This window comes from Oreochromis niloticus, linkage group LG11 (genome assembly GCF_001858045.2).
Source record: "Oreochromis niloticus isolate F11D_XX linkage group LG11, O_niloticus_UMD_NMBU, whole genome shotgun sequence".
Taxonomy (NCBI): domain Eukaryota; kingdom Metazoa; phylum Chordata; class Actinopteri; order Cichliformes; family Cichlidae; genus Oreochromis; species Oreochromis niloticus.
In genome coordinates this window covers 2,692,612-2,716,615 of record NC_031976.2, presented here as the reverse complement: position 1 = coordinate 2,716,615, position 24,004 = coordinate 2,692,612, and the positions used below count along the sequence as shown (strand labels likewise).

The window sequence follows — 24,004 nt, the reverse complement described above, 5'->3', positions numbered from 1 at the left end:
CCACCACAGGGCCGTCATTCTTTGCGGTATGTGGGCCATGTGTAAATTGTGCACAGCCACGGGTCAGTTGTAGACACACTGCTGGCCCAGAACAGCTTTAGCTCTGGCCCCAGATGTCAGCCTAATGTGTACCTTAATCAAGCCATGTAATAACAACATGTGCCAGAAGATGCAAAACAGTGCAAAAGTAACATGACAAAACTCTGTTCAGACAGTGAATGGACTGACTCTTACATAGCGCTTTTCTAGTCTCCCAGATTACTCAAAGTGCTCTATACAACATGCCACATTTACCCAATCACACACACTTTCTCTCTAAACTGAGTGCTTCCAAACTACATTCATACACATTCACACTCACACTCACGACATGCAGACTGGAGGACCCACGGATCGAACCACTAACCATCACTAGCTGACCTGCTCTACCTCCTGAGCTACAGCCACCCACTGCCAAAGATGAGTAAACCGTCACTAGGTTTTGGATAAAGTGTACACTCACAAACCTGTCAAACCTGCATTTGAAACGTTGGCTACCATAGCAGTATAGCATTGCAACATGGCATTTGGGTCTTCTAACTAAAATAGGAAAATAGGAAAATAAATAGTGGCATCATTGCCAGACCTGGCGCACATCTGGTTGACATACACTCTGCCATGACACCGGTCAGTCAGAAGTCCCAGTTTGATGCCAGATCCAGGCCAGGCCTGTTTTCTATGAGCCTGGGCCACATAAACCAAACCACAATTGAGCCAGATGTGGCATGCCAGATCCGGGCCAGAACTGCTTGCTATGTGGGTAGACAGTAGAGATGGCACGATACCACTTTTTTATGTCCGATACCGATACCGATATCATAAATTTGGATATCTCCTGATACCGATATGAATCCGATATTGTGTTTTTTAATCAATAAAACTGTTTTTTTTAATATCTTGCTGCATTTTGTATAAGTTCATACTCAAGTTTAAATAAACAACAACACTAAAGCTATTCTGTTATACCTGTGTGTAAAAAAATACACTGCACCCAAAATATTTCATAGTTCAGCAACACTGATCAATCTAATAAACTTAAACCTGCTCCATCCTCCCTATTCTGGTATTTTAAAGAGTACTTAGCAGAAATATTAAGCAACCTAACTAATAGGGTTGCAAACTCCCAGCAAAAAAAAAAAAAAAAAAAAAGGGAACCACCCACCCTCCACCTCATGATGCTTAATCGATGTAATCAACTTTAATTTGATGCAGGGTGAAAAAAAATGCACAGAAACAAATTATTTTTCAAGAATAATTAAATAGATTCAACATCTTTCTTCTACAGAATTGCAGACTGCACAGATCTTCCCAAAGGAAAAAGTACTATAGCTTACTAGGGTATATTAGACTTAGTTACTATATACAGTAATGGACTTCTATACATTTAACATCAGATTAAAACTTTGGGTGTAAGATTCAGATAATTATTTATTAAAAGCTACATATTTTAAATGAGAATAAGAAAGGAAAGTATGTCTCTGTGCCCCCTTTTCCCTGTTCATGCCCTATCGGCCCCCCTGGCTAAACTTTGCTAGATCCGCCCCTGCACAGTTACCAGCCGTCAGCTACGTAGAAAAGGATCCTGGTGTAGAAAGTAATATTAAATAAATTCTAACAACAGCTTATCAAGCTTAAACGTGCTGCTGTTGTTCAGCCGCTGGTTTCCTCTTTCTGGCGCGAAGTGGGCCAAAAACAAAGAAGAGAGACGGACTCGCGACAGAAAAGCCGATCAGCTGATCATTGAGCAGTTTCACGATTGAAGTAGCAGCAGAGGGAGAGAGAGAGAGGCAGTCGCTCTATATATCGGATGTTAAGCTTAACATGGGAATGCTTTACAAACATTCAGAGATGAACTTAACACACTTGCTTTACTTCTCTCTGGGATAACTTCCTCGGAGATGAAATGCTGGTTTGGTAGTGAGGCTACAAATACACACAGCCGCTCTATCACATGACGCATACTGCTGCAACGTGCTATGGTTATGAGCCGAGTTACGCTGTGTTGCAAGTTTTGTGAGATGCTTTTTTGATATTTAATGGATCGGATTACATTTTTTATTTTTCGCTGATATCCGATCCAGTAATTTAGGTCAGTATCGGACCGATACCGATACGTAATATCGGATTAGTCCATCTCTAGAGGTTATATATATTTCTCTTTCTTGGAAATAAAGTTCTACACACTGATGGCCATGGCATTTTTTCATAGTTCATTTTCAAGGGAAATTGAAATGAGACTTTATAACTGTCTTTAACCTTTTAAGATCCAGCAGGTTGCTGGCAATGTGAGTAAAGAATAGGGTTAGGTTTAATTCATGTGGTTTGTTTTTTTTTTCATATTTGGCATATTGGGTTTAATTCCAAACAGAGTACTTGATATTCAAATCCTGTTACCTGCTTGTTCAAACACTCTGACAATTATTTTTGTTCAGCAATGTGCCAAGAACAACACTTAGTGAGGTGAGCCTAGATAGATATACTGGCAGTGATAAGTGATATTTAATGGTCAAAGAGACTAAAGTTTTGAAATTAAACATTTGGTTAGGGCTACACGGTACTTAAGTAATTCAGTAATTAAAAGCAAATAATGCCAAACATGGTGGTGATTTTACAGAAAAGGGAAACTAAATAACCGAAGTTAGAGGAAATCATCCTACACTCAAAAAAAGGAAATTGGGTGGTTGTTACATTTACAAAAGTCTAACTTGTCATTTGAACATAATAATTTCATGTTTCTATGGTGAACATAATTGAATCATGTAGGATCTGTATGAAATTCAACAACTTAATTTGTTTTTGTTGAGATGACATGATACAATCTAGTAAGAGTGGTTAGTTGCCTGGGCTCATGAAAGTCACAAGATCACACGAGATTTCAAATTGCAGCTAAATCACTGGGGTTATAAGAGGCAGACAACTACACACACACCACGTGTATGCTATCGCTATTTATTGTGGTTGAACCTGTCAAGGACAAAAACGTCTAGAAAATTCTGCATGAAGCCTTTTAATCATAGCTTTCCTACTTTTGTTAAGCCTGGATTGACAGCTTGGTGGCGTGATGGTTTGTGGTGTTGGCTCACAGGAAGAAGGTCCTGGGTTTAAATCCACAATCTAGCTAGTTTGCAGTGGGTATTCTGGTTTCCTCCCACAGTTAGAAGTCAGAGTTAAGTTAATTGGTGATTCTAAATTACCCATAAATGTGAATGTCAGTGGTTGTTTGGCGACCGTGGCTCAGGGGGTTGGGAAGCATATCTGCAATTGGAAGGTCGCCAGTTCGATCCCTGGGCTCTCTGTCCTGGTCGTTGTGTGCTTGGGCAAGACACTTTACCGTACCGCCTACTGGTGTTGGCCAGAGGGGCCGATGGCGCGATATGGCAGTCTCGCCTCTGTCAGTCTGCCCCAGGGCAGCTGTGGCTACAACAGTAGCTTGCCTCCACCAGTGTGTGAATGAATAGTGGCATTGTAAAGTGCTTTGGGTGCCTTGAAAAGCGCTATATAAATCCAATCCATTATTATTGTTTGTCTCTATGTGATAGATTGGCAAGCTGTCCAGGGTGTACCCTGCCTCTTACCCTATCAACTTTCTTGAACGTTGGATTTTAATTTTCATTACTAATTGCTGCTCTACTTACAGTCAGTAATCTATGGACTATGGTTCTTTATTCATTTATGAAAATTTCTCCTGTGAATCCTCTGCAATCTGATAAGTGACAACCTCATCTCTAGCTTCAAAATCTTACCCTAACCTTAAGGACAGTTTTGCACTAGCATGCATATTCTGTGACTTAGACCACAACACAGTTTATTCTGCTCTGTCTTTTATTGCCTATTGAAGCAGTTTTCAGACCTTCCTGGCTCAAAGAATTTGACTTGAAAAATCAGCCAGGCATAATATGAGCACCACATAAAATAAAGGTTTGTGGTAGTCTTAAAATTCTATAGGACACATGGCTTTGTGTCATGGGATACTCACAAACTATTAAAGCTCTGGCTGATTAAAATCTTTATCTAGCAGTAGCTCTGTGGTTGTGGGAGAAATGACAATGTTCAAGGTGCTGTGCAGTTTTAGTTTCTTTATTCATTCTCCTTAGTTATTCTTTCAGCAGTAATACCAGGGAAGTGGAACAGCATTCCAGCATCTTCAGTAAATAAGTAATTGAACGACTCAGCAGTTAATTTTTTGTGTGCCTTAACCCGAGTTCACCTCATGCCATGGAGTTATTTGCTCAGTAAGTTAGATTCTTCAACACATTCTTTTTCCTTCTCATCTCTGTCTGTGCATACAAATGTCAATAAAGTTGTGGTCGTGGGAGCTCAGCATACATAGCTAGGGTAATGTGGAATTCTGGCCTTGGTGCACTCACTTCTCAGTGAAGCATAACATGTTGCACTCCTGATACTCCTTCTGATGTCTTGTTGGCAGCCACAGGCTGTCTATCTTATTAACCAGAGATTTCATAATCCCAGCAATGACTGAGGGAATGGAGAGTGTATATATATTTTCCTCGCCTTGGCTTTCACTGAGGCTCGGCGTTTGTGATGTCTCAAATTATGTGGCTATGGGCAACAGTGGTGTTTTGGAGAGCACTAGTCTTATATATCTTAGCTAGACCGATACAGACAGATAAAGAGCATTAAAGACACAAGATTTATCCACAACTGTGAAGGAAATCATAAAAACTACCAGAGCTGCTGCAACATGCTGCCACTCTCATGGTTCCATCTTAAACCAATATATTTTGGGGGAGGATTGTGGACGTGAGAGTATTTACTAGACATAATGTGTGTGTAGGAGACCAGGAGAAGCGAGGTGAATTTAAGCTGTTCTACCATCGTGTTGATAAAAGGGAAATAGAGTAGGGGTAATCTTGAAGGAAGACTATGTAAATAGTGTTGTGGAGAAGAAGAGAATGTCAGACAGGATCATAAGTTTGAAGGTGTGATGCTGAATGTTGTCAGTATGTATGCCCAACAGTTTGGGTATCAGTTAGAAGAGAAAGAAGAACTCTGGAGGAAGTTGCATGAAAGCGGTGGAGACAGTCCACAGGGGGAAAGTGTGGTGATTGAGGCAAATGGACTGGGCAGACTTAAACGGGCATGTAGATTAAAGGAATAGAGAGAAAAGGGACATGCTGGCTAGGTACTCTGTTAAGAAAAGAAAGGCCAGATGGTAGCGGATTTTGGGAAAAGGGTGGAGATGGCTGTGGAGAACACATATTTCAAAAAGAGGGAGGAACATAGTGTGATATATAAGGCTGCAGGAAAAAAGAAATAGAAAACTACAAAGTGGTGTCAGATGAGAATTTAGCTACGCAGCATTGGATAGTAGTCTGCTGGATGACTATGGATGTCAAGAAGAGGAAACAAGTAAATGATGAGGCAAAGATTAAATGGTGGAAGTTAAAGAAACAAGGTTCTGCTGAGTTCAGGGAGGAGTTGAGATGGGCTCTGGGTGGTAGGGGTGTTGGCAGATGACAGCTGAAGTGGCAAAAAAAACTGCTAAGAAGAAGTTTGGTGGATCCTCCAAAGGAAAGACGACAAGAAGACTTAGTTTGTCTGATGAGGAGGTACAAGAAAGTATTAAAAGGAAAATGTTAGAAAGGAAAAGTGGGATAGTCAGTGAGATGAACAAAGTAGACAGAATTACTTAAAGCCTAGGCATTCAGCCAAGAAAGAGGGAGGTGTTAAAGACAAAAGTACTAGGATTAGGAGTCAACTTTATTGTCATTACGCATGTATAAATACAGGGTAAAGAAATACAGTTTGCATCTAATCACATAAAATACGACTTTGCATAATAAACAGATACACAGATTTAAAAATGAATGCACAGGATTTTCATCAGTGTATTCAAAACAGTCCTTACATATAAAATTATGTTGTCCAATAACTTCAGAGTCTCTGAAAATGAGGAACTATGACTAAAACTGGCTGTAATTTCAAAACAGTTAACACAGCTTGTGTGCAGAGGCAAAATTCAAAACATTATGTCACTGTCCAAAAACCTCTGGACCTAATTGGAACATTAAAATCGTGAAGATCATATAAAGCAGATCAGCTTTTGTTAGGGCCCACCAAAACTGGACCGCTTAAGAGTGAAAACAATGCAGCCTGCTGTGTTGAACAACTATTTCTGCTGAAACTTGCATATGGTTCAGGGTTTTTTGTTTTGTTAATAGTTCGGTGTTGTTTTTGTGTCGGTTGTGGGTGGGAATGTGTGAGGAATATTATTATCTGAATGCCACAGCCTGTCCAAATACTGTTTCAGACTGTAATGTAATGTAAGAATGAAAATGGACCAGTGTTTTACTTCCAGCTAACACATATTTTACTGTTAAACTTAAACATAAAAACAGCTGAACTATTAAGTTGTTTTTGTTTAGGAATTAATTTTACTGTCTTTACCTGGTCAGCTGACATCTGTCAGCCTTGTATGTGAGTAAAGTTAAGTCTGATTCAGTGCTGTCCTGCTGGTATAACTGTCTTCTTCTTAACAAAAGTGGGACATAATTTTCTCCTTTTTCATTTCATATTGCATTTATTGGAGAATGAACTGTTTTAGCTCCTTTGCTTCTCCTTTTCAACTTTCTTCTGATTGACTGTACGGACAAACAGACTCAAGGACAGCTTTTACAACAGGGCAATTTATAACAAGGTGCAATAATAATTAATGTGCAATAATAACAGTGTCCAGTACACATACATCTTATCTTATCTTATCTACCTACCAAGCAGAAGTGTCTGTCCTCACAGCCAAAGCCACGTGGTAAGATGACCAGTTAAAGGATAGGTGGCATATTATATACTATACATATATATGTTATACTGTTCCATGAGTAAAATGCTAAATGGCCTGTATTTGTATAGCGCTTTACTTAGTCCCTATGGACCCCAAAGCGCTTTACACTACATTCAGTCATCCACCCATTCATACACTGGTGATGGCAAGCTACATTGTAGCCACAGCTGCCCTGGGGCACACTGACAGAGGCGAGGCTGCCGGACACTAGCGCCACCGGGCCCTCTGACCACCACCAGTAGGTAACGGGTGAAGTGTCTTGCCCAAGGACACAACGACCGAGACTGCCGGGGCTCGAACCAGCAATCATCCGATTACAAGACGAACTGCCAACTCTTGAGCCACGATCGCCCCCTAGTGGAGTAGAAATAACTTGCCTGAGCTTTTTGCGAAGGATTACTTTACAGTTTTTTCTTATTATTGGGATATTCCACATTAAAGCATTAGCACAAAAAGCTAATGTATGATGATAAAAAAGAAACATAACATATCTGGTTTAATGGACACACTTCACCATATGAATGGTATATAATGGTTTCTTGCAGCATGACCATAAATCCCAACAAGCTCTGCCTGTCTTTTTGTCAGTGCCACAGTCTCCAAACCATGCATCATAGCAAGCCTCACTACTGTTTTACAAACCGTCCCTTTCACTCTTGCTGCTATCCTTCGGTCACAAATCACCCCGAGACTCTTCTGCTTCACCACTCTTGTGCACTGCTGGTTGACCCTAGATATTAAACCTATCTACCGTCACTTGTTGCCTTCATCTTTCCACTTGGTCTTATTCTCCTTTGCACACATGTACTCTGTCAGTCACCCAGCCACATGCCTCACCCCTGTCTCGCTGTCCTCAACCCATTTGGCCAAAATAATTGTCACATGCACAAATGTTCAGATTAGCAAATGCTGATGAATGAATCACAGTTTTCTGGCTCCTCAAACAACAGTTTTTTCACCAGTGCACTTCCACATTGATGCCTGGGAACAGCACTCATTCACCGCTCAGCCTTTTCTTACGGCTGCTCTATGCTTGGGTTTTGACTCCTTCCACGTTGTGTACTGTTGTGCTCCTATGTAATCTTTATTTTGATAGAAGGCTAAAAGTATCTCCCTGTCATGTAGCGTGAGCCTCATGGTGACATAAAATCCTCAATTTCAACCACTCTCATAAGTAAACTTATTCAGACATGTTCCCAAAACGTGCTCTCATGTCTTTAATGTCTCACTGTCCTCTCAAACCCAAAATCACAACAGAATTTGAAAGTCCTTAGGTACGTCAGCCCCACTGCTGGGGGTTGGATGTAAAAGGCAAGGGAACATTATCTTTTTACAGAAATGTATTGATTTATGGAGTTCATAATCTGCTGTGGCACAGAGGGGGAGACGTGGCTCATTCCAGCTCTCTCCGACTTGCACTTTAATGAAGTCATTTATCTCTGATCTAAGGCTCTACTATCACACTATCGAGCCACACACACACATTTCATCCTTTGATTTCATATCTGGATGACTCAGGAATACGGCATCATTAAGAGCATGGATAACCTCGTATGTATTTGATACATAAAATCCAAATTTAAGTCCTACAGGTCAGCTGCGATGGTTGTGATAGCCTGTTTATTGCAAAAGCATGATCTGACAACGAGTCACAGTATTTTTAACTTGCTAAAGATACCAGTAGACAGGACAATGTCCACTTTCAGGGTTTTAGTCAGAGATTTTGAGAAGCTCAAAGATGTAACCGACTTAATTCTTGTATATTTTTTATATTAAAGGAATTTCCATTTCTTTTTCCCATACATGGAAAACTCTATAAAAGGAGTTCATACTAAATAACTCAACTACCCCAAACTGCCTGGTCTCCAGTGACTGTGTTAATAATTATTTATCAATAAAGCCACACTTTATGAATGCAGATTGTTCCTTAAAGTCAAATGTTCTTACTCATACAGCACTGTGTAAAGATACAGAGTGGATAGGACACAGCGATTTATTTATCTGAACACCTCATCTTCTTACCATTTTCTTCATTACACACTTTGTGCTCTATCTGGTGCCCCAGGTTCTCCTAGTCCAAGAAGCTTTTGTGTGATAAAGAAAAGGATGAATTTGGTAAATCTCCCTCACAAATCTTGTAAACCTCTGGCACCCACTGTATCCCGCGGATCATGAATAATGCATGCTGTTCTGAGCTTGCCATCTTGTTCGCATATGACCTATAGCTAAAATGATTATGCAGATTTGGGGAAATAAATAAATAATCAAAAGTTATAAATGGTCACCCAGGGCATGGAAGACTACTGTGCATTTATCAGTCTGTTGGGGGACAGAATGAAGGCGGTATTTCTTCCTGTTCTGTTTTTTTCTTTAGTAGAAGTGATTGGCCTGAATTAACAGGCTAATGTGGTGGCTGTTGTTTGCACAGCCAGTTAAAATGTAATTATTTTCAGCCTGGCGGACTGACGGTGGCAGCTGAGGCCTGCAGCTCATGGATTAGCTTGCCTCAATAAAACTTCAGAGGCAGTGCTGCAGTTTCAGACTGTGAGTGAGAGCAGAAGACACAAATGCACATACAGGAAGGCGTATGTGTGCAGTTTAGCATCTCACTGTGCAATCGCACCTACAATTGGCTTTGTTTACTCTAAATCATACATAACTGCAGTCTTCTTAGGTACATATTACCCAAATACACTCTCAGATAAAGTACTTCATAGTACCATCCAAGGTACAGCTCTTTGCTAAAGTGCTGCTGCATGCTTGTCAGGATGTTTTATTTGTGCCCTTGTGGTTTAAACCAATCTCGAGCCCTGAACTTTTTAACAAGGGTGCAAACACAGATACTCATTAGTTTCTTTACTTAAATACACTTATTCGTTCATTCACTTTCACAAAAACCACTTTAGGCCTGTTCTTTGTCAGAGTTGTGAAGAAGAATTGTTTTCATTGTTTTTTGCTCAACTTTTTCCTTTGGGCAGTGCTTAGGTGTAACCTACTCATAAAATCATCTTTTTGATAAAGCATACACTAATTCACTTGAAAAAGGACTGAACGCCAGCTATAAGCTGTGTCAGTGCAGTACAAATGGCTTTGTGCAGAGCTCAAAGCACAAACACTCCAGCATTCAAATAAATAGTTCCAAACAGGTGCATGTGAACAAACCCATGCAGTTTTGCAGAAAGCAAACTAACAGAAAGCTCTTTGTCAAATAGCTAGCTGGCTATTGAGCAGCTTAGCCTAATGACAATGCTGCTGGACTGAGCTTTGGGCTTGTGCAACATAACCAAACAGCTAATCACAGTTCCAAACACTTTTTTTCACATCGCTTGCTCTGTGGGGGATTTGAAGCAGAGCTGAATGTTGTTCTGTTTCCTGGGAAATAACAAGGACTGTAACACACATGGATAGTGTTAGGATTATTTTTGCTCTGCTAGCAGTTAGGTTTTATCCTGGCAAACAGCCAGTTCACCTCACTATCCATCCAGCACTTTGGTGACTAACACGATTTCAGTACTAAACAAGCACAGAGTCTCATAGAGTCTTTGAGCAAATCAACATGAACTACAGTGTCAATTTGACCTTTCCAGCACCATTATCAGGGCAATGTGCTCTTTGTGCACAAATGTTAACAAATCCAAATGGTTTGTTATCTGCAAAATGGAAAAAATGTCAACATTCAACACACGTTAGTTCAGATCATTACTGGCAGATTGCTGTGTAGCTCTCCTTTACATTGTGGCATGATCAATAAACCATTACAGCATCAGTGTTGACATACTACCTAATTACTAGGACCTGGATCCATTAAAAAAAAAAGAACTAATTAATCATACAAATTGTTGTGATGAATCGTTTTTTTGACAAAATCTTATAATGATCGATATTTAAAGACGACATGAAACACTATAGATATAAAGGCTGATTTACATCATGGAGTCCTGCTTCAACTCTGTCTGTGAAGCTGGACTAAGTGCCTAATGTTTTGAGAACATGTGTAGCACCATCTTATGCCAGCACAGAACGTTAGGTCACTGGGTTGGTTGTTTGGCTGCAGCTAATAGACTAACAATAGTTTATGTTATATAGTTTATGTTAGCTAACACTAAAACTAACAGCCAGCGGGAGGCAACTGAGCAACTGCCCCTATCCTAATGGGTTCCCCAAGTTCCCTTTTCTTGAGGCTTTTTTTTGTTTTGTTTTTTTAATGTGTGTGTGCGTGTGGAGTCCTTCACATGATGACCATTAACCAATGTTCACCCTTGACGGCAAAGCGCACTGGTTCTCAGCCGAGAACGAGCTCACAAAGAGCACGTGCATTTTTTGCCACCTGAGCGGTGCGGAGCTGGAGAGGGAACAGGGAGACACGCAGACTGATGCAACAAAAACCAGTAAGTAGGGTGTACAGCGTACACTATAGTCTATAGCACACAGGAGTATTAGGTTAGTATGTACATGTTGGTAAGTTGTCTTGTGGCAACTGACAAACTGAAACAAATGAGCGCGCTGTGTGTGCGACAGCGTGACAAACACTACCTGTCCTTTTATTAACTGCACAAGTAGTGCTGGTCATTAGCTGCTCGCTAACTGGGTGTCATGGGTCTGTAGTTCTGTCCACTGTTTTGGGGAATATATTTCATTCTTATGGCTTATATTTCATTAAAAACTATCTAATATGCATATCCACATAATTATAGATTATTATAATTATGGTATTAAAAAAACAAACCCTGTATTTTAAAAGAAAATACATTAAGAAAGAGATTATATTATATTTATATTTCATATAGAAAAAAATGCTAATTTTATAGCAGCAAAATTATTGTATATCAACAGATTAAACATTTAATAAGCCTTTTGAATGCGCAGAGTGATTAGTCAAACACATTAAATCATTATAAATACATACATACATACATAAATACATACATACAGGCATACAATAGCACTACATGTTCCCAGAATTTAAGATAAGATAAGATAAGATAAGATGAGATAACCTTTATTAGTCCCACACATGGGAAATTTGTTTTGTCACAGCAGGAAGTGGACAGTGCAAAAGTTATGAAGCAAAAATTAGAATACAATAAGAATAAATACAGTACACAACTGTACAGAATAGAATAAAATAAAATACTATATACAGTAGAATAAAATAGAATAAAATATACAATAAGATAAAAATAGAATACAAATGCTATATACAACTGAGTAAAAATACAACGATGCCAGAAAAGATTATTGCACATGTGTGGATGTGTGTGTTTGATCAGTTAAAGTCTTTGTTGTGGAGTCTGACAGCAGTGGGGAGGAAAGACCTGCGAAATCTCTCCGTCCCACACCGTGGGTGCCGCAGTCTCCCACTGAAGGAGCTGCTCAGTGCTGTCACAGTCTCCTGCATGGGGTGGGAGATGTTGTCCAACAGGGATGAAAGCTTTGCCGCCATTCTCCTGTCACTCACCACCTCCACTGGGTCCAGAGGGCATCCTAGAACAGAGCTGGCCCTTCGGATCAGCCTGTTCAGTCTCTTCCTGTCCCCAGCAGAGATGCTGCCTCCCCAGCAGACCACACCATAGAAGATGGCTGAGGCCACCACAGAGTCATAGAAGGTCTTCAGGAGTGGGCCCTCCACTCCAAACGACCTGAGTCTCCGCAGCAGGTACAGCCTGCTCTGCCCTTTCCTGTAGAGGGCGTCTGAGTTATGAGTCCAGTCCAGTTTGTTGTTCAGATGAACACCAAGGTACCTGTAGCTGTCCACAGCCTCAATGTCCATACCTTGGATGTTCAGTGGTTGCAGTGGAGGATGTTTGTGCCTGCGGAAGTCTACCACCAGCTCCTTGGTTTTACTGGCATTGATCTGGAGGTAGTTCAGCTGGCACCAGTCCACTTATTTCTTACATTCAGCTTCACACACAGTGTTAAAACTATATCAGCCTTTGAGAGCAGGGCTCCATGATGTAAATTATCCTTTATATAGAATAGAAATGAACAGAATAGCCCTTTATTGTCATTGTACAACGCATGATCCAATCCATCTGCGCCACCATCTATATGTGTTTCATGTCCTCTTTAAACAAAATCACACAATTACTATAGAATGAAAATTGTATTTTCTATTCAATTCTAAGACATATCAAGACTGGCCAGCTCAGGTCATAGAATCATACACTGCGAGGTAGCATACGAACTTAACATTACTGTTATTTGCTAACACAAGCTTACCTGATACTTAATCCTGTAGTTCATGCTCATCATGTTTTCTTCATCTTATCATGCACAGACGCATTGTTCCACTCCACTCATGAAGCAAAACAACAGCATGGTTCGCAAATACACCTGATTTGACAGAAGGAGGAGGTGAGGATATTACATTTTTCCTTGCAAAAAAGGGACAATTTTAAAATATTCTTTATAATAAATTATTTATGAGTAATATTTTACACACCAGTGATTGTCTGCTGTTATGATCATAAAATGGTTGTAGATAGGGATTGGAATCGAGAAGTGGTTCTTGTAGAGAACTGGTTCCCAGTAGTTCAGTTCCTTGGAATTGTTAGTCTGCCTGCCTGTCGATCCTGCTTATTGGCAGTGTTGGGGAGTAACAGAATACTTACTGGCATTACGTATTTAAAATACAAAATATAACTATATATTAGTAACTGTATTTCATTACAATTACCATTTAAAAAGGTGATAATTAGAATATAGTTACTTCGGTCTTTTCCTGTTCCATATGTTAGGCTATCCCCTCTCTAATTTTGGTAATTCCATGCATTGCTGGAAACCCAAACAAGACACAAATTAAGAGGCTCTAATATAAGCGTCCTGTTAATGTTGGTGGGGTCAGAGCCAGCAGTGCACGGGCAGGAATGCATTTCTTACTTGGAAATTCTGATATGACTTGACATTTCAAGAAGAAAGGGATGTTAGCCTACTGCAGCTTCCTTGTTTTAGTTGTGGTAGCTACCTGCATTATGTGCCACTTCGTATCTTTGATGTACTATTGCTGTGTGATTTATTACTATTACTGAAGGCTACTCGCCACCAAGCTAACATTGTTAGCTAGACGTTAGTTCATAGACTGCTGACTGTTAGACTTGATGAATAGCATTAGCTACTTGCTAGCTGCAAATAATCATGTGCAGTTCTGAAAGCAGTCTATGATTACCTCAGCTAATGCCAGCTAACAATGTTAGCTTGGTGGCGAGTAGCCTTCAGTAATAGTAATAAATCACAGAGCAATAGTACATTCATGTAGTTGTAAAAAGCATGACAATATATTAAGTAATCCAAAGTATTCAGAATACCTTACTCACATTGAGTAACTTAACGGAATATGTTACAAACTAAATTGTGGGGTATGTATCCTGTAATCTGTAGTGGAATATATTTAAAAGTAACCTTCCTAATGCTGCTTATCGGTAACACTTACACTCTGATCAGATTATTTCAGTTCATGTGCCGGACAAAGAATAGAGTTCTATATTTTCTTGCAAAAAAAGGATGAGAATATGATCGTAGAGGAGAAACCGCATCCAGGACAGAAACAACTGCATCATGCAGAAAAGTCAACTTCAGTTCTTTGCAAGCATGCTAACACTAAGCTAGCAAAGAACCTAGACTGACTCTAAAGCTGAGTGAAAGCCCAGCAGCCAGACCATGAAATTCAACAGGTAACAAACTGATGAGCAGTAATGCTGCAGCCTCCATTTCTGCCTGTTCATATTCCTAAAGTACAGTCACTGTGGTTTAAAGTCTCTTTGTGCTGGTTTTCATCTTTGCTATATACTGTCGGCTTTGTATTTGTAGCAGGTTGGAAAAAGCTACATGTTTATTTTTGTAAGAAAACCAATTACCCCCTTATTTTTTGTTTATTATTGTGATTATTTTGACATTATGCGTTGCCAGACCATGGTTATATTTCATTATGCCAGTAGATGGTGCTCTTGCACTGCTGTGGAACTACCAGAGAGACTCTAGCTATAGGCTCTGTGCATGTGCAGCTCAGAAATAAATGAGCTCCGGCCTGAGCAAGACGCTAACTTCGGTGTCCTCTCTATTAATCATTGACTATAGAAAACATGGACGACGCGACAGCTCCCCAAAAATGAAGCCAAAACGTCTCTATCGCCCCCTGGTGTCTGGCTGCAGTATAGGTCATAAACCCCGCCTCCTCCATATTAGCAGATGGGACTGGGGTCAGACTAAAATAAATTAATTCTCCTCAGATAATTTTTTTCCAAAGATTCTTTCTTTTGTTATCAATAGTTCTCATCATGCTGATTGATGTCCAAGGGGTCTCCTTTCCCATAAGTTTGATTCTAATTCCTACCGCGTAGAGCTGGGCGATAGAACGATAACGATATGTATTGCGAAATAACTTTTTCTCGATAGAAAAATTTAACTATTGCAATAGGCCTCATCTCTCTTGTCCTCTTAAAAGAAAAAAAAAAAGAACAGCCAATCCTAATTAAGTAGCGCAGAGCCGAACCAATCACAGCTGCAGCGTCACGTCACGTGACTTGTTATGTACAGCACAAGTGCCAAGGCGCACATGTGTATTTGTTTGGGAAGCAGCCAGCCGGGCTGCCCAGGTAATGGAGGAAGTGAGTGTGCCGACTAGAGAAAAATCCACCCGAAGGTTACCGAAGAAAAAACAGATGATGGTTCCAATGCTGGAGAGCTTGTCGAACGGAAGGGCCACAGAAGTTCCGTAGTGTGAAGGTATTTCGGCTATTTCAAGTCTGACAAAAAACAGAGTAGTGTGCACTGTAAATTGTGCCGAAAGCAAGTCAGGAAATACAATAAAGCGGTGCATGCTCAATCTCTGACTGAAAGCGCTGATTCGTCATTCGGCTTTTGTCAGACTAAAGCAGTGGTTCCCAAACTTTTTTTGCCAGGCCCCCCTTTGTTTTACAAGAAAAATGTTCGCGCCCCCCCCACCGCACAAACACACCCTCCAAACACACACACCCATATTTTGCTCCATTGCGGTTTATTTCACACCTCAAACATTTAGTAAACAATTAAGCAAATACAAGTAAACGGCAATAAATTACAGGTAGTAATAAAATATACTACTAACTCTTTTACGCTGCGTCCACACCTACACGGGTATTTTTGAAAACGCAGCTGTTTCTATGCGTTTGGGCCTTTCGTCAACACGTAAACGGCGTTGCGATTCACCGAAAACGGAGATTATTTAAAACTCCTTTTTTTGCTTTTATGTGTGGACGAGGATTACAGAGTTCGTCACACAACGTCAAAGGTATGTGCCTCTTTTCACGTCACGCTGTGCGCCACGTTATTGTTTACATGAGATGAATTGCAGAATGGCAGATAGAGACAAAATACTGTTACTGTTAATCTGAGTATCTTCAGGTTTTACACGCTTACATATACACACACAGTTACTGTCCCTCCATTTAGAAAGGCAGAGGCGTCACGGTGTAATTATTTTACGTGTAGTTGTTTTTTTTTCCTGTGTAATAATTTTCAACATTGTTATCAATACATTTTTCAAAAAATGTCTCTCTGTGCAAAATGGTTTCAAAAACAGAAACAGCTGTGGGATACTGTTTGTCCGTGATTTGAACCGGGGGAACAAATTACGGAAGGATCAGCCTGATATTATTTGTATCCCACTGTAACTTTACTGCATAAAGAGCTAACATGTCCAAAATGTCAGGAGTAGTTAGTTATTACAAGAAGTGTTTGTGAACTAAAAATCAAGAATGTGGGATACTGTTTGTCCGTGATTTGGAGAGCCCAGCGCTGCTCCCGACGCAGGGAAAACTAATTCTGCAGGGGCGACCTACCTCGGCACTTGTGCAGGTGAAGCCAAAAGGAAGATATGCTTCACCATATTTTCTAGTCTTTGGCTTGGAAGGAAGTTGGTTTGGAAACATATTTGGCGATGCTTCATCTCCTGCTTTGCGTTTGTGTGGGAGCCCCGTCAAAAACCTGCCCATTATGCTAGCAGTGTCCAAGCTTTCTTTTCTTTTTTTTTTTCTTTTCATACCGCGCCCCCTGCAATGGCTCTGCGTCCCCCCTAGGGGGCGGGCCCCACACTTTGGGAACCTCTGGACTAAAGTAACTGTTAAAACTGTTTGAAAAGCTAAGCTATACAACAAGGAGAGATTGAGAATTTCCTTTTAGTTCTCAGTTTATTTGATATTGACAAAAGTTAGTCAATTTTGTCTGTTCTTCTGTAAAACAAACTAAGATTTATTTTTAGAATTAAAATTTTGTTTCTAAGTGGAATTGACAATTTAGTAGTAGGTAAGTTAAACGTGTTTGTAAGCTAATCCGTAACTACCGTCCTTAGGTCCTGAGACCTAGCTAGCTAAAATGAGCACTCGGCTTTCAGGGTTCGTTTAGCTAATCTGTGCAGGTGAATGAATTTACTAAAGAAATCAAGAGAAACGCCCCGGGCTACTCAGTCACTAATTACTGTTACTGTACTTTTATTACAAGTATTATAAAAACAACAGGCCGCACCCTGCTGCAGCTCCTGTGCAGAGCTGAATATTAAATATGTGCAAACAACAGCATGTTTTCAGGCTCTTGCCACATCTGTAAAGACAGTAACATCTTTTTTAAAAGCTTGTACTTCAGTAACTCCTCATTAATCAGGAACTATGGATTAAAGTACTGTAGTGTACTGTAATACTGAAAAAAATGTAAGAGAAGAACTTCAGATCCTGAGTGTGTGAGGACAGAAGAATCAGCTTCATTTCAATTTTGAGGGAGAAAATTTATATCTGAGTTTGATGGTTCTGTTCTCTTTGTGATTACAGGAGCTGCCCTCAGATTCAGACCTCAGCACCACCCAGTGACAGCAGACAGATCATCCAACATGTTCACATGTTAACTGCAAAATGAACTGATGAAAACAGTACAAAGGTTAAAGTACCACACGTGCTGTAGTGAAAGCTGCAGCTTTATTGATAAACTTAAAGACAAAAAACAAAAGGATTAATCACTCATGTAACTGTGTCACTATATATCAGCATTAACAGGACCTCAGTTTGGTGTTTCACAAAGCTGCTGATCTCAGACCTGCACAGCTTCCGCTTTAAACACTTGATGTACTCAGCTGCATGAAGAGCACATGAGATTTTCTCTGGCACAATTAAATAAAACCTGATGAAGGTCAAAGGTCGTCACTTGTATGTTGAACTACAAACTTGTCATCTGGAATTCTTTCACAGTTTTTTGCAGATAGTGTGTTATTTACCATAGAGTAATTCAGAGTTATTCATACCAGAGTAACCAGAGAGGATCATATATTTTTAAATATATAACTTTCTACAGGACTGAATATAATATCTTTATGTAAAAGTCCGGAGCCTCTGGGGAGTATCCGAGTATTTATAACATTAGACAAACCAAAGGTCTCCATCACAGTGTTCATGAAATGCTGGGTTTATCCATCTCCTGGGGCGGGCCTACAGAGGAGTGCTGAAGATTTCCCTGTGAGGGAGCTGCTGGTGAAGATCATGAGTCCTGCTTGATCTATGCGATGAGCTTCAGTCTTCCTGGTGTTTCTTAAATGATGCCTCTCTCAGTGGGTCAACAGAACTTCTGGCACAGGACAGCTGTGATGAAAGAAAGGCAAGAAGTTTCTCCAAACATCTGGACCCAGGAAACCCAGCTTGGTCCTGATGGTCTCCCTCACTAGTTTCTCCCCAGGGTGAATGTAGCTGTTGATAAAATATGGACTCTGTTATTAAATGAAAAGAACAAATTAGACTACACTACTGAAACGTTCTGCTGCTGTTTTTAAAGTCTCCATGTTACCAGGCTGTAGAGGGCTCTTAACATAAGACTGTGAGTGTAATGGATCTAAAACTGTTTAAATCTTCAAATCTCAAAGGACAGCATTATATTTTTGATATTAACAGTAACTCTGGGCTTCTGTAGAGTGTGCAGCTGATCTCATCGCTGTCTAAAAATGGATAACAAACATTACCCAGAGTTACTGTCAAGAAGTGCTGAATCCTTCAATAACAACAGAGTGATTTTAGAACTATAAGATGATAAGCTGTGTCTTTTTTTATAACAGTGACGTGGTTGTATTTACCTTAATTAAAGGAGTTGTCAGCCGCGGTAAACCAGCAAAAAAACTCGAGCAGCCGGGCTACGTAAAAAGTGTAGGGGGGCGTGTTTGCGGTCACGTCCAGCGGGTGTGTGGGCGGGAGCGTTACACAGTCGCTCCACCTCAAGTCACTACTGTGCAGACTCTGGCTCCAAATTTGCAAGATGGCAGCCTCCACAAGCGGGATATGTTGGGCGTTTCTCAATATGCGTACTTGTGCGTACTTGCGTTCTCGTGTACTCGTGATACGTCATCAGTCGGAGACCAAGTACTGTTCCAATTCGAAGTACGCATCAAGCCGAGAACGCGAAAAAGTCCCGGATGTGTTCTCGATCCGCCCGTTTTATCGAGCATTCATCGGTGTGGACTTGGTACAGCTAAATATCCCAGAATGCATTTCGTCCAAAACTCAACAGCGGACTCCCGGCACATCGTTTTCAACCCCACCCCCCCGCTCGCGGACTTCTCACTACTCAGGTTTAACACTAGATTTACTATCCTGCGCAAATTTGCGTAACTTCCCTAAACCCAATACCCCCTAGAATTACTGGCTTTTTTATTTTCTGGTGCAAGTCCCGAGGTGTTAAGCACCCCTGCTGAGATTTTCACAGGTCGTCAGCTTGTTTCTCCTACAGCTTTTGTTGTGCAAACCACCCATTGTCCTTGAGGCCTGGCACATTTGCATTTGCTCACTCAGAGTTGCTCAGATCCAAGGCAGGCCAAACCTCTGTGTTACAACTTTCAGAAATGCCTGATAGAAATGCTTCAACTTACTCATGAGATTTTGACCACATTTTTTGCGGAAGTCACAACTATACTGAATGCACGACCGTTGTTGCCAGCTGCAAGAAATGCTTGGTAGGGAACAGCTGTTCCCTACCAAGGTTCGTTTCAAAGTTTGAAAGACTTTGAAATAAAACAGACTTGTGTACCCATATATTGTGAATGTCTGTCTTTTGTATGTAGGTTGTAACACAGAGGTTTGGCCTGCCTTGGATCTAAGTAAACAAATGCCAATGTTGCACAAACACACACACACACACACACAGCAAATCTGCATTTATTTGTCCCACAAGTGGAAAATCTGCATTGTCATTGCAAAAAAGTGGACAGAGCAAGGTATAGAAAGTGCACTATACAAACAATCTGGAAACATAAATATGGACACGTGTATTCAAAAATATTGGTGTATGTATACACACACACATATCTATCTATCTACGTGTGTGTGTGTGTGTGTGTGTGTATGTATATATATATATACATACACACACATACACATATATAAAAAAAAAAAACACCCATCTCGCCCCTGTGGGCGGTTTATCCTTCAAGCTCGGGTCCTCTACCAGAGGCCTGGGAGCTTGAGGGTCCTGCACAGTATCTTAGCTGTTCCCAGGACTGCGCTCTTCTGGACAGAGATCTCCGATGTTGTTCCCGGGATCTGCTATATATATATATATATATATATGTATATATATATATATATATATATATATATATATATATCTGTATGATATAGATGTGTCTGTGTGTATAACTAGACTTTATGCTTTAAGTTCATGAACTTATGGCATTCATTTCAATCCTGTTTGTAAGAGCAATCATGTGTCCTGTTGGTGCCATTGTGGATTGCTGGTCAGAAAGTTTTCTGGTGCCACTAATCAAAGAGACAATGCCCCGAGATAGATTCATTTCAATTATGCAACACCTTCGATTTGATGACAGGGACACGCGGGCAGAACGGGTGAAAACAGACAAATTTGCAGCGATCTCCGACATCTGGACACGCTTCAACGAGAACTGTGCTAAGAGTTTCACTCCAGGGGAACACATGACCATAGATGAACAGCTGTTCCCTACCAAGGTTCGTTGTCCATTCACCCAGTATATTGCAACCAAGCCAGACAAATTTGGGATCAAGTTCTGGATGGCCACGGATTTGGACACCAAATATGTCTGCAGTGCATCTCCTTACTTGGGAAAGGACCCCAGTCGTCAGAAGGGAGAGAGGCTGGCAGAGAACGTGGTCATGAAACTGATGGAGCCGTTTTTGGATGATGGAAGAAATGTCACAACGGACAATTTCTTTACTTCACTGTTACTGTCGCACAGACTGCTGCAGCGCAAAACAACATTACTGGGCACGGTGAATAAAGTCCAGCGTGAACTTCCTCAACTTGCAAAAGATACTGCAAAGCGAGAGGTATTCTCCACTTCAGTGCTTAGAAGTGGCAGTGTGTCCTTGACAATTTATGCACCTAAAAAAACCAAGACTGTGTGTGTTCTAAGTTCCATGCACCAAGACGTGACGATCGGTGACGGCAGAAAGAGGAAACCCAACACGATCACAGACTACAACCACATGAAGGTATGTGAATGTGTGTACAATTTTACACCAGTGCTACAATGTTTTCTGATGTGTGCTATACAGGCCTATAGAAAAAAACATATACTCATGACTCTCTCGCTCTGCTTTTACAGTGTGGTGTAGACGTGTTGGACCAAATGGCACGGATGTATTCTGTAAGATCAGCAACACGCAGGTGGCCAGTAGCGGTTTTCTACAATATGCTGGACCTGGCGGCAGTGAATGCCTACATTTTGTACAAGGCATGTACAGGGTGGACAGGCAAAAGAAGATTGTTTCTGCGTCTTCTAGCTCAGCAACTTCGTTGCCGATTCATGCAGCACAAGGAAATCTTAGCACAGAGGCAGGTGCTGTGCCAGGGACTGTAAAGACAACACAGTGCCAGGTGCAAGAGAGCTGCAACAGGAATCGCAGCAGATTTACCTGTGCAACATGTAAGAAATTCACCTGTGCCAAATGCAGGGATGATGGACACTGGGTCTGCAAACCCTGTAAAGTTTGAAACACTTTGAAATAAAACAGACTTGTGTACCCATATAATGTGAATGTCTGTCTTTTGTATGTAGGTTGTAACACAGAGGTTTGGCCTGCCTTGGATCTGAGTAAACAAATGCCAATGTTGCGCACACACACACACACACACACACACACACACACACACACAGCAAATCTGCATTTATTTGTCCCACAAGTAGAAAATCTGCATTGTCATTGCAAAAAAGTGGACAGAGCACGGTATAGAAAGTGCACTATACAAACATTTTATATATATATACATATATACATATTTTATATATATATACATATATACATACATACATAGTTATACACACAGACACATCTATATCATATATACACACACACACATATATGTGTATGTATATATATATATATATGTGTGTGTGTGTGTATATGATATAGATGTGTCTGTGTGTATAACTAGACTTTATGCATATTATATAAGGTGTGGCTATATAAATATATAAATATATGTACAACTCTGTGTATATATGTTTATGGACAGGCATGCAGGCAGGTAAGGAAGGAAAGCAGCCTTGCAGGGAAGGAAAAACTTGAATCTCTCATGGTTAGGGGTTGGGGGAGGCTGTGTTTGCACAACAAAAGCAGGAGAACAATGGAGCTGACGACCTGTGAAAATCTCAGCGGGGTGCCAAGAGGTGTTAAGGTCGGGGGGAATTTACGCAAATCTGCGCAGGCCAGTAAATCTAGTAGTAGGGACTTGCACCAGGGAAAAAAGGCTCAGTAATTCTAGTGTTAAGAAACCCCAGCAGCTGTCTATAGTATTGAGTGTCCACTAAAATAGAAATAAAAGCGTTCTAACATCTCACCTGCTTGTTTTTATTAAGGTATGTACACGTATGTACATGTACACTATTTTTATTAATAGAGATTTCACTACTGAGGTTAAAAATGATATATAAGTCACTTAGATCACTTCTAAATGTTAATGTTTGGTTCATTTCAGTGTTTTATTTGTTCCTGCAAACCGGTTTGGCTGTGATTAAAGTTAAGCTTCATAACATGTTACTCACAGTTAAATTAGGAGGGGACGGCAGTAAAAACTCCGGACCTGTGACATCATCACGTACGCAGGTGTTCCAATTGTACATATCGCGAGTCCGTGCTCGCGTTCTCGGCGGGTACGTACTCCCGTGCGTTCTCGGCGAGTACGTACTCACCGAGAACGCGAGTACGTACTCGCGTACTTGGGAATTGAGAAACGGCCGTTGGCTTCATTTTTGCACAATGGTAGGAGGCAGAGTCGCGTCGTCCATGTTTTCTACAGTCAATGCTATTAATTCACAGGTACTGACAAACAAACTTTTATGTTACCGAACTGGTTCCTAATGTCATGTAAGTTGAGTAACAACTGTTTGGCCATATTTTGAGATGAGTGTAATGATGTTGTTTTGTGGTATTTTGTTGTAATGAGTATTAGTGTATCATCGGCATAATGCTATAATGCTACGTAGCACTATAAGTATATGCTATGACACTGGCAACCTGCGACTTCAGAAAATGTGTTGTAGTGTTTGTTTTAGTGTTAGCCAAGCAGTACTGAGTACATGTGTTAAGGGGAAAGCTGTTAGTTGGTGAAACATTTGCAGTCTGCCGCCATGTTGTGTTGCGTTCAAGGGACGCCATGTTCAAAAGTAATAGCGTATATGGCGCAAATGTGGGGAAAGGTTGTGTGAATGTGAGAAGAGTTATTTTGGTATGTTGTTATGCTTTAGCCGTGAGTGTTTTGTTTAAGTTGTGAGTGTGTAGTTATTTTGAATGAGTTTGTATTTATTTTGCTTTTGAGAGAATGCTTTTTGTAACTTTATTTTTGTTTATGAAATCTGTTATTTTACTAGGAGAATGCATGGTTTAGTGTGATTTGTATTGTGTATATGTTGCAGAAATAAATGAGCTCCGGCCTGAGCAAGACGCTAACTTCGGTGTCCTCTCTATTAATCCACAGTTTGTTCATACTTGGCTATACAGTGCTCTCTAGCCTGTGTGCCGCTTGCTGCCGGTCCAGATTCCCCTAGGTCTGGTGCCGGTAACATATTTATACCTAAATATGAAAAGAAAGCTAACACGTGTGTCCTCATTAGGATAGGGATTTGTATTGGTGTGTCAGACTGTAGCATGTTAAATGGTGGTGACTCTGTGTGTGTGTGTGTGTGTG

General features: G+C 40.5%; 1 long non-coding RNA gene across 1 annotated transcript; it reads right to left on the bottom strand.

The window, feature by feature from the left end:
* Positions 1–12,660: 12,660 nt before the first annotated feature.
* Positions 12,661–13,416, bottom strand: LOC112848188 (uncharacterized). Its single transcript, XR_003222152.1, has 3 exons — positions 13,284–13,416; positions 13,061–13,174; positions 12,661–12,805 (listed from the first exon to the last, which is right to left on the bottom strand). It is a non-coding gene; the product is annotated as an uncharacterized LOC112848188 (long non-coding RNA).
* Positions 13,417–24,004: the final 10,588 nt, after the last annotated feature.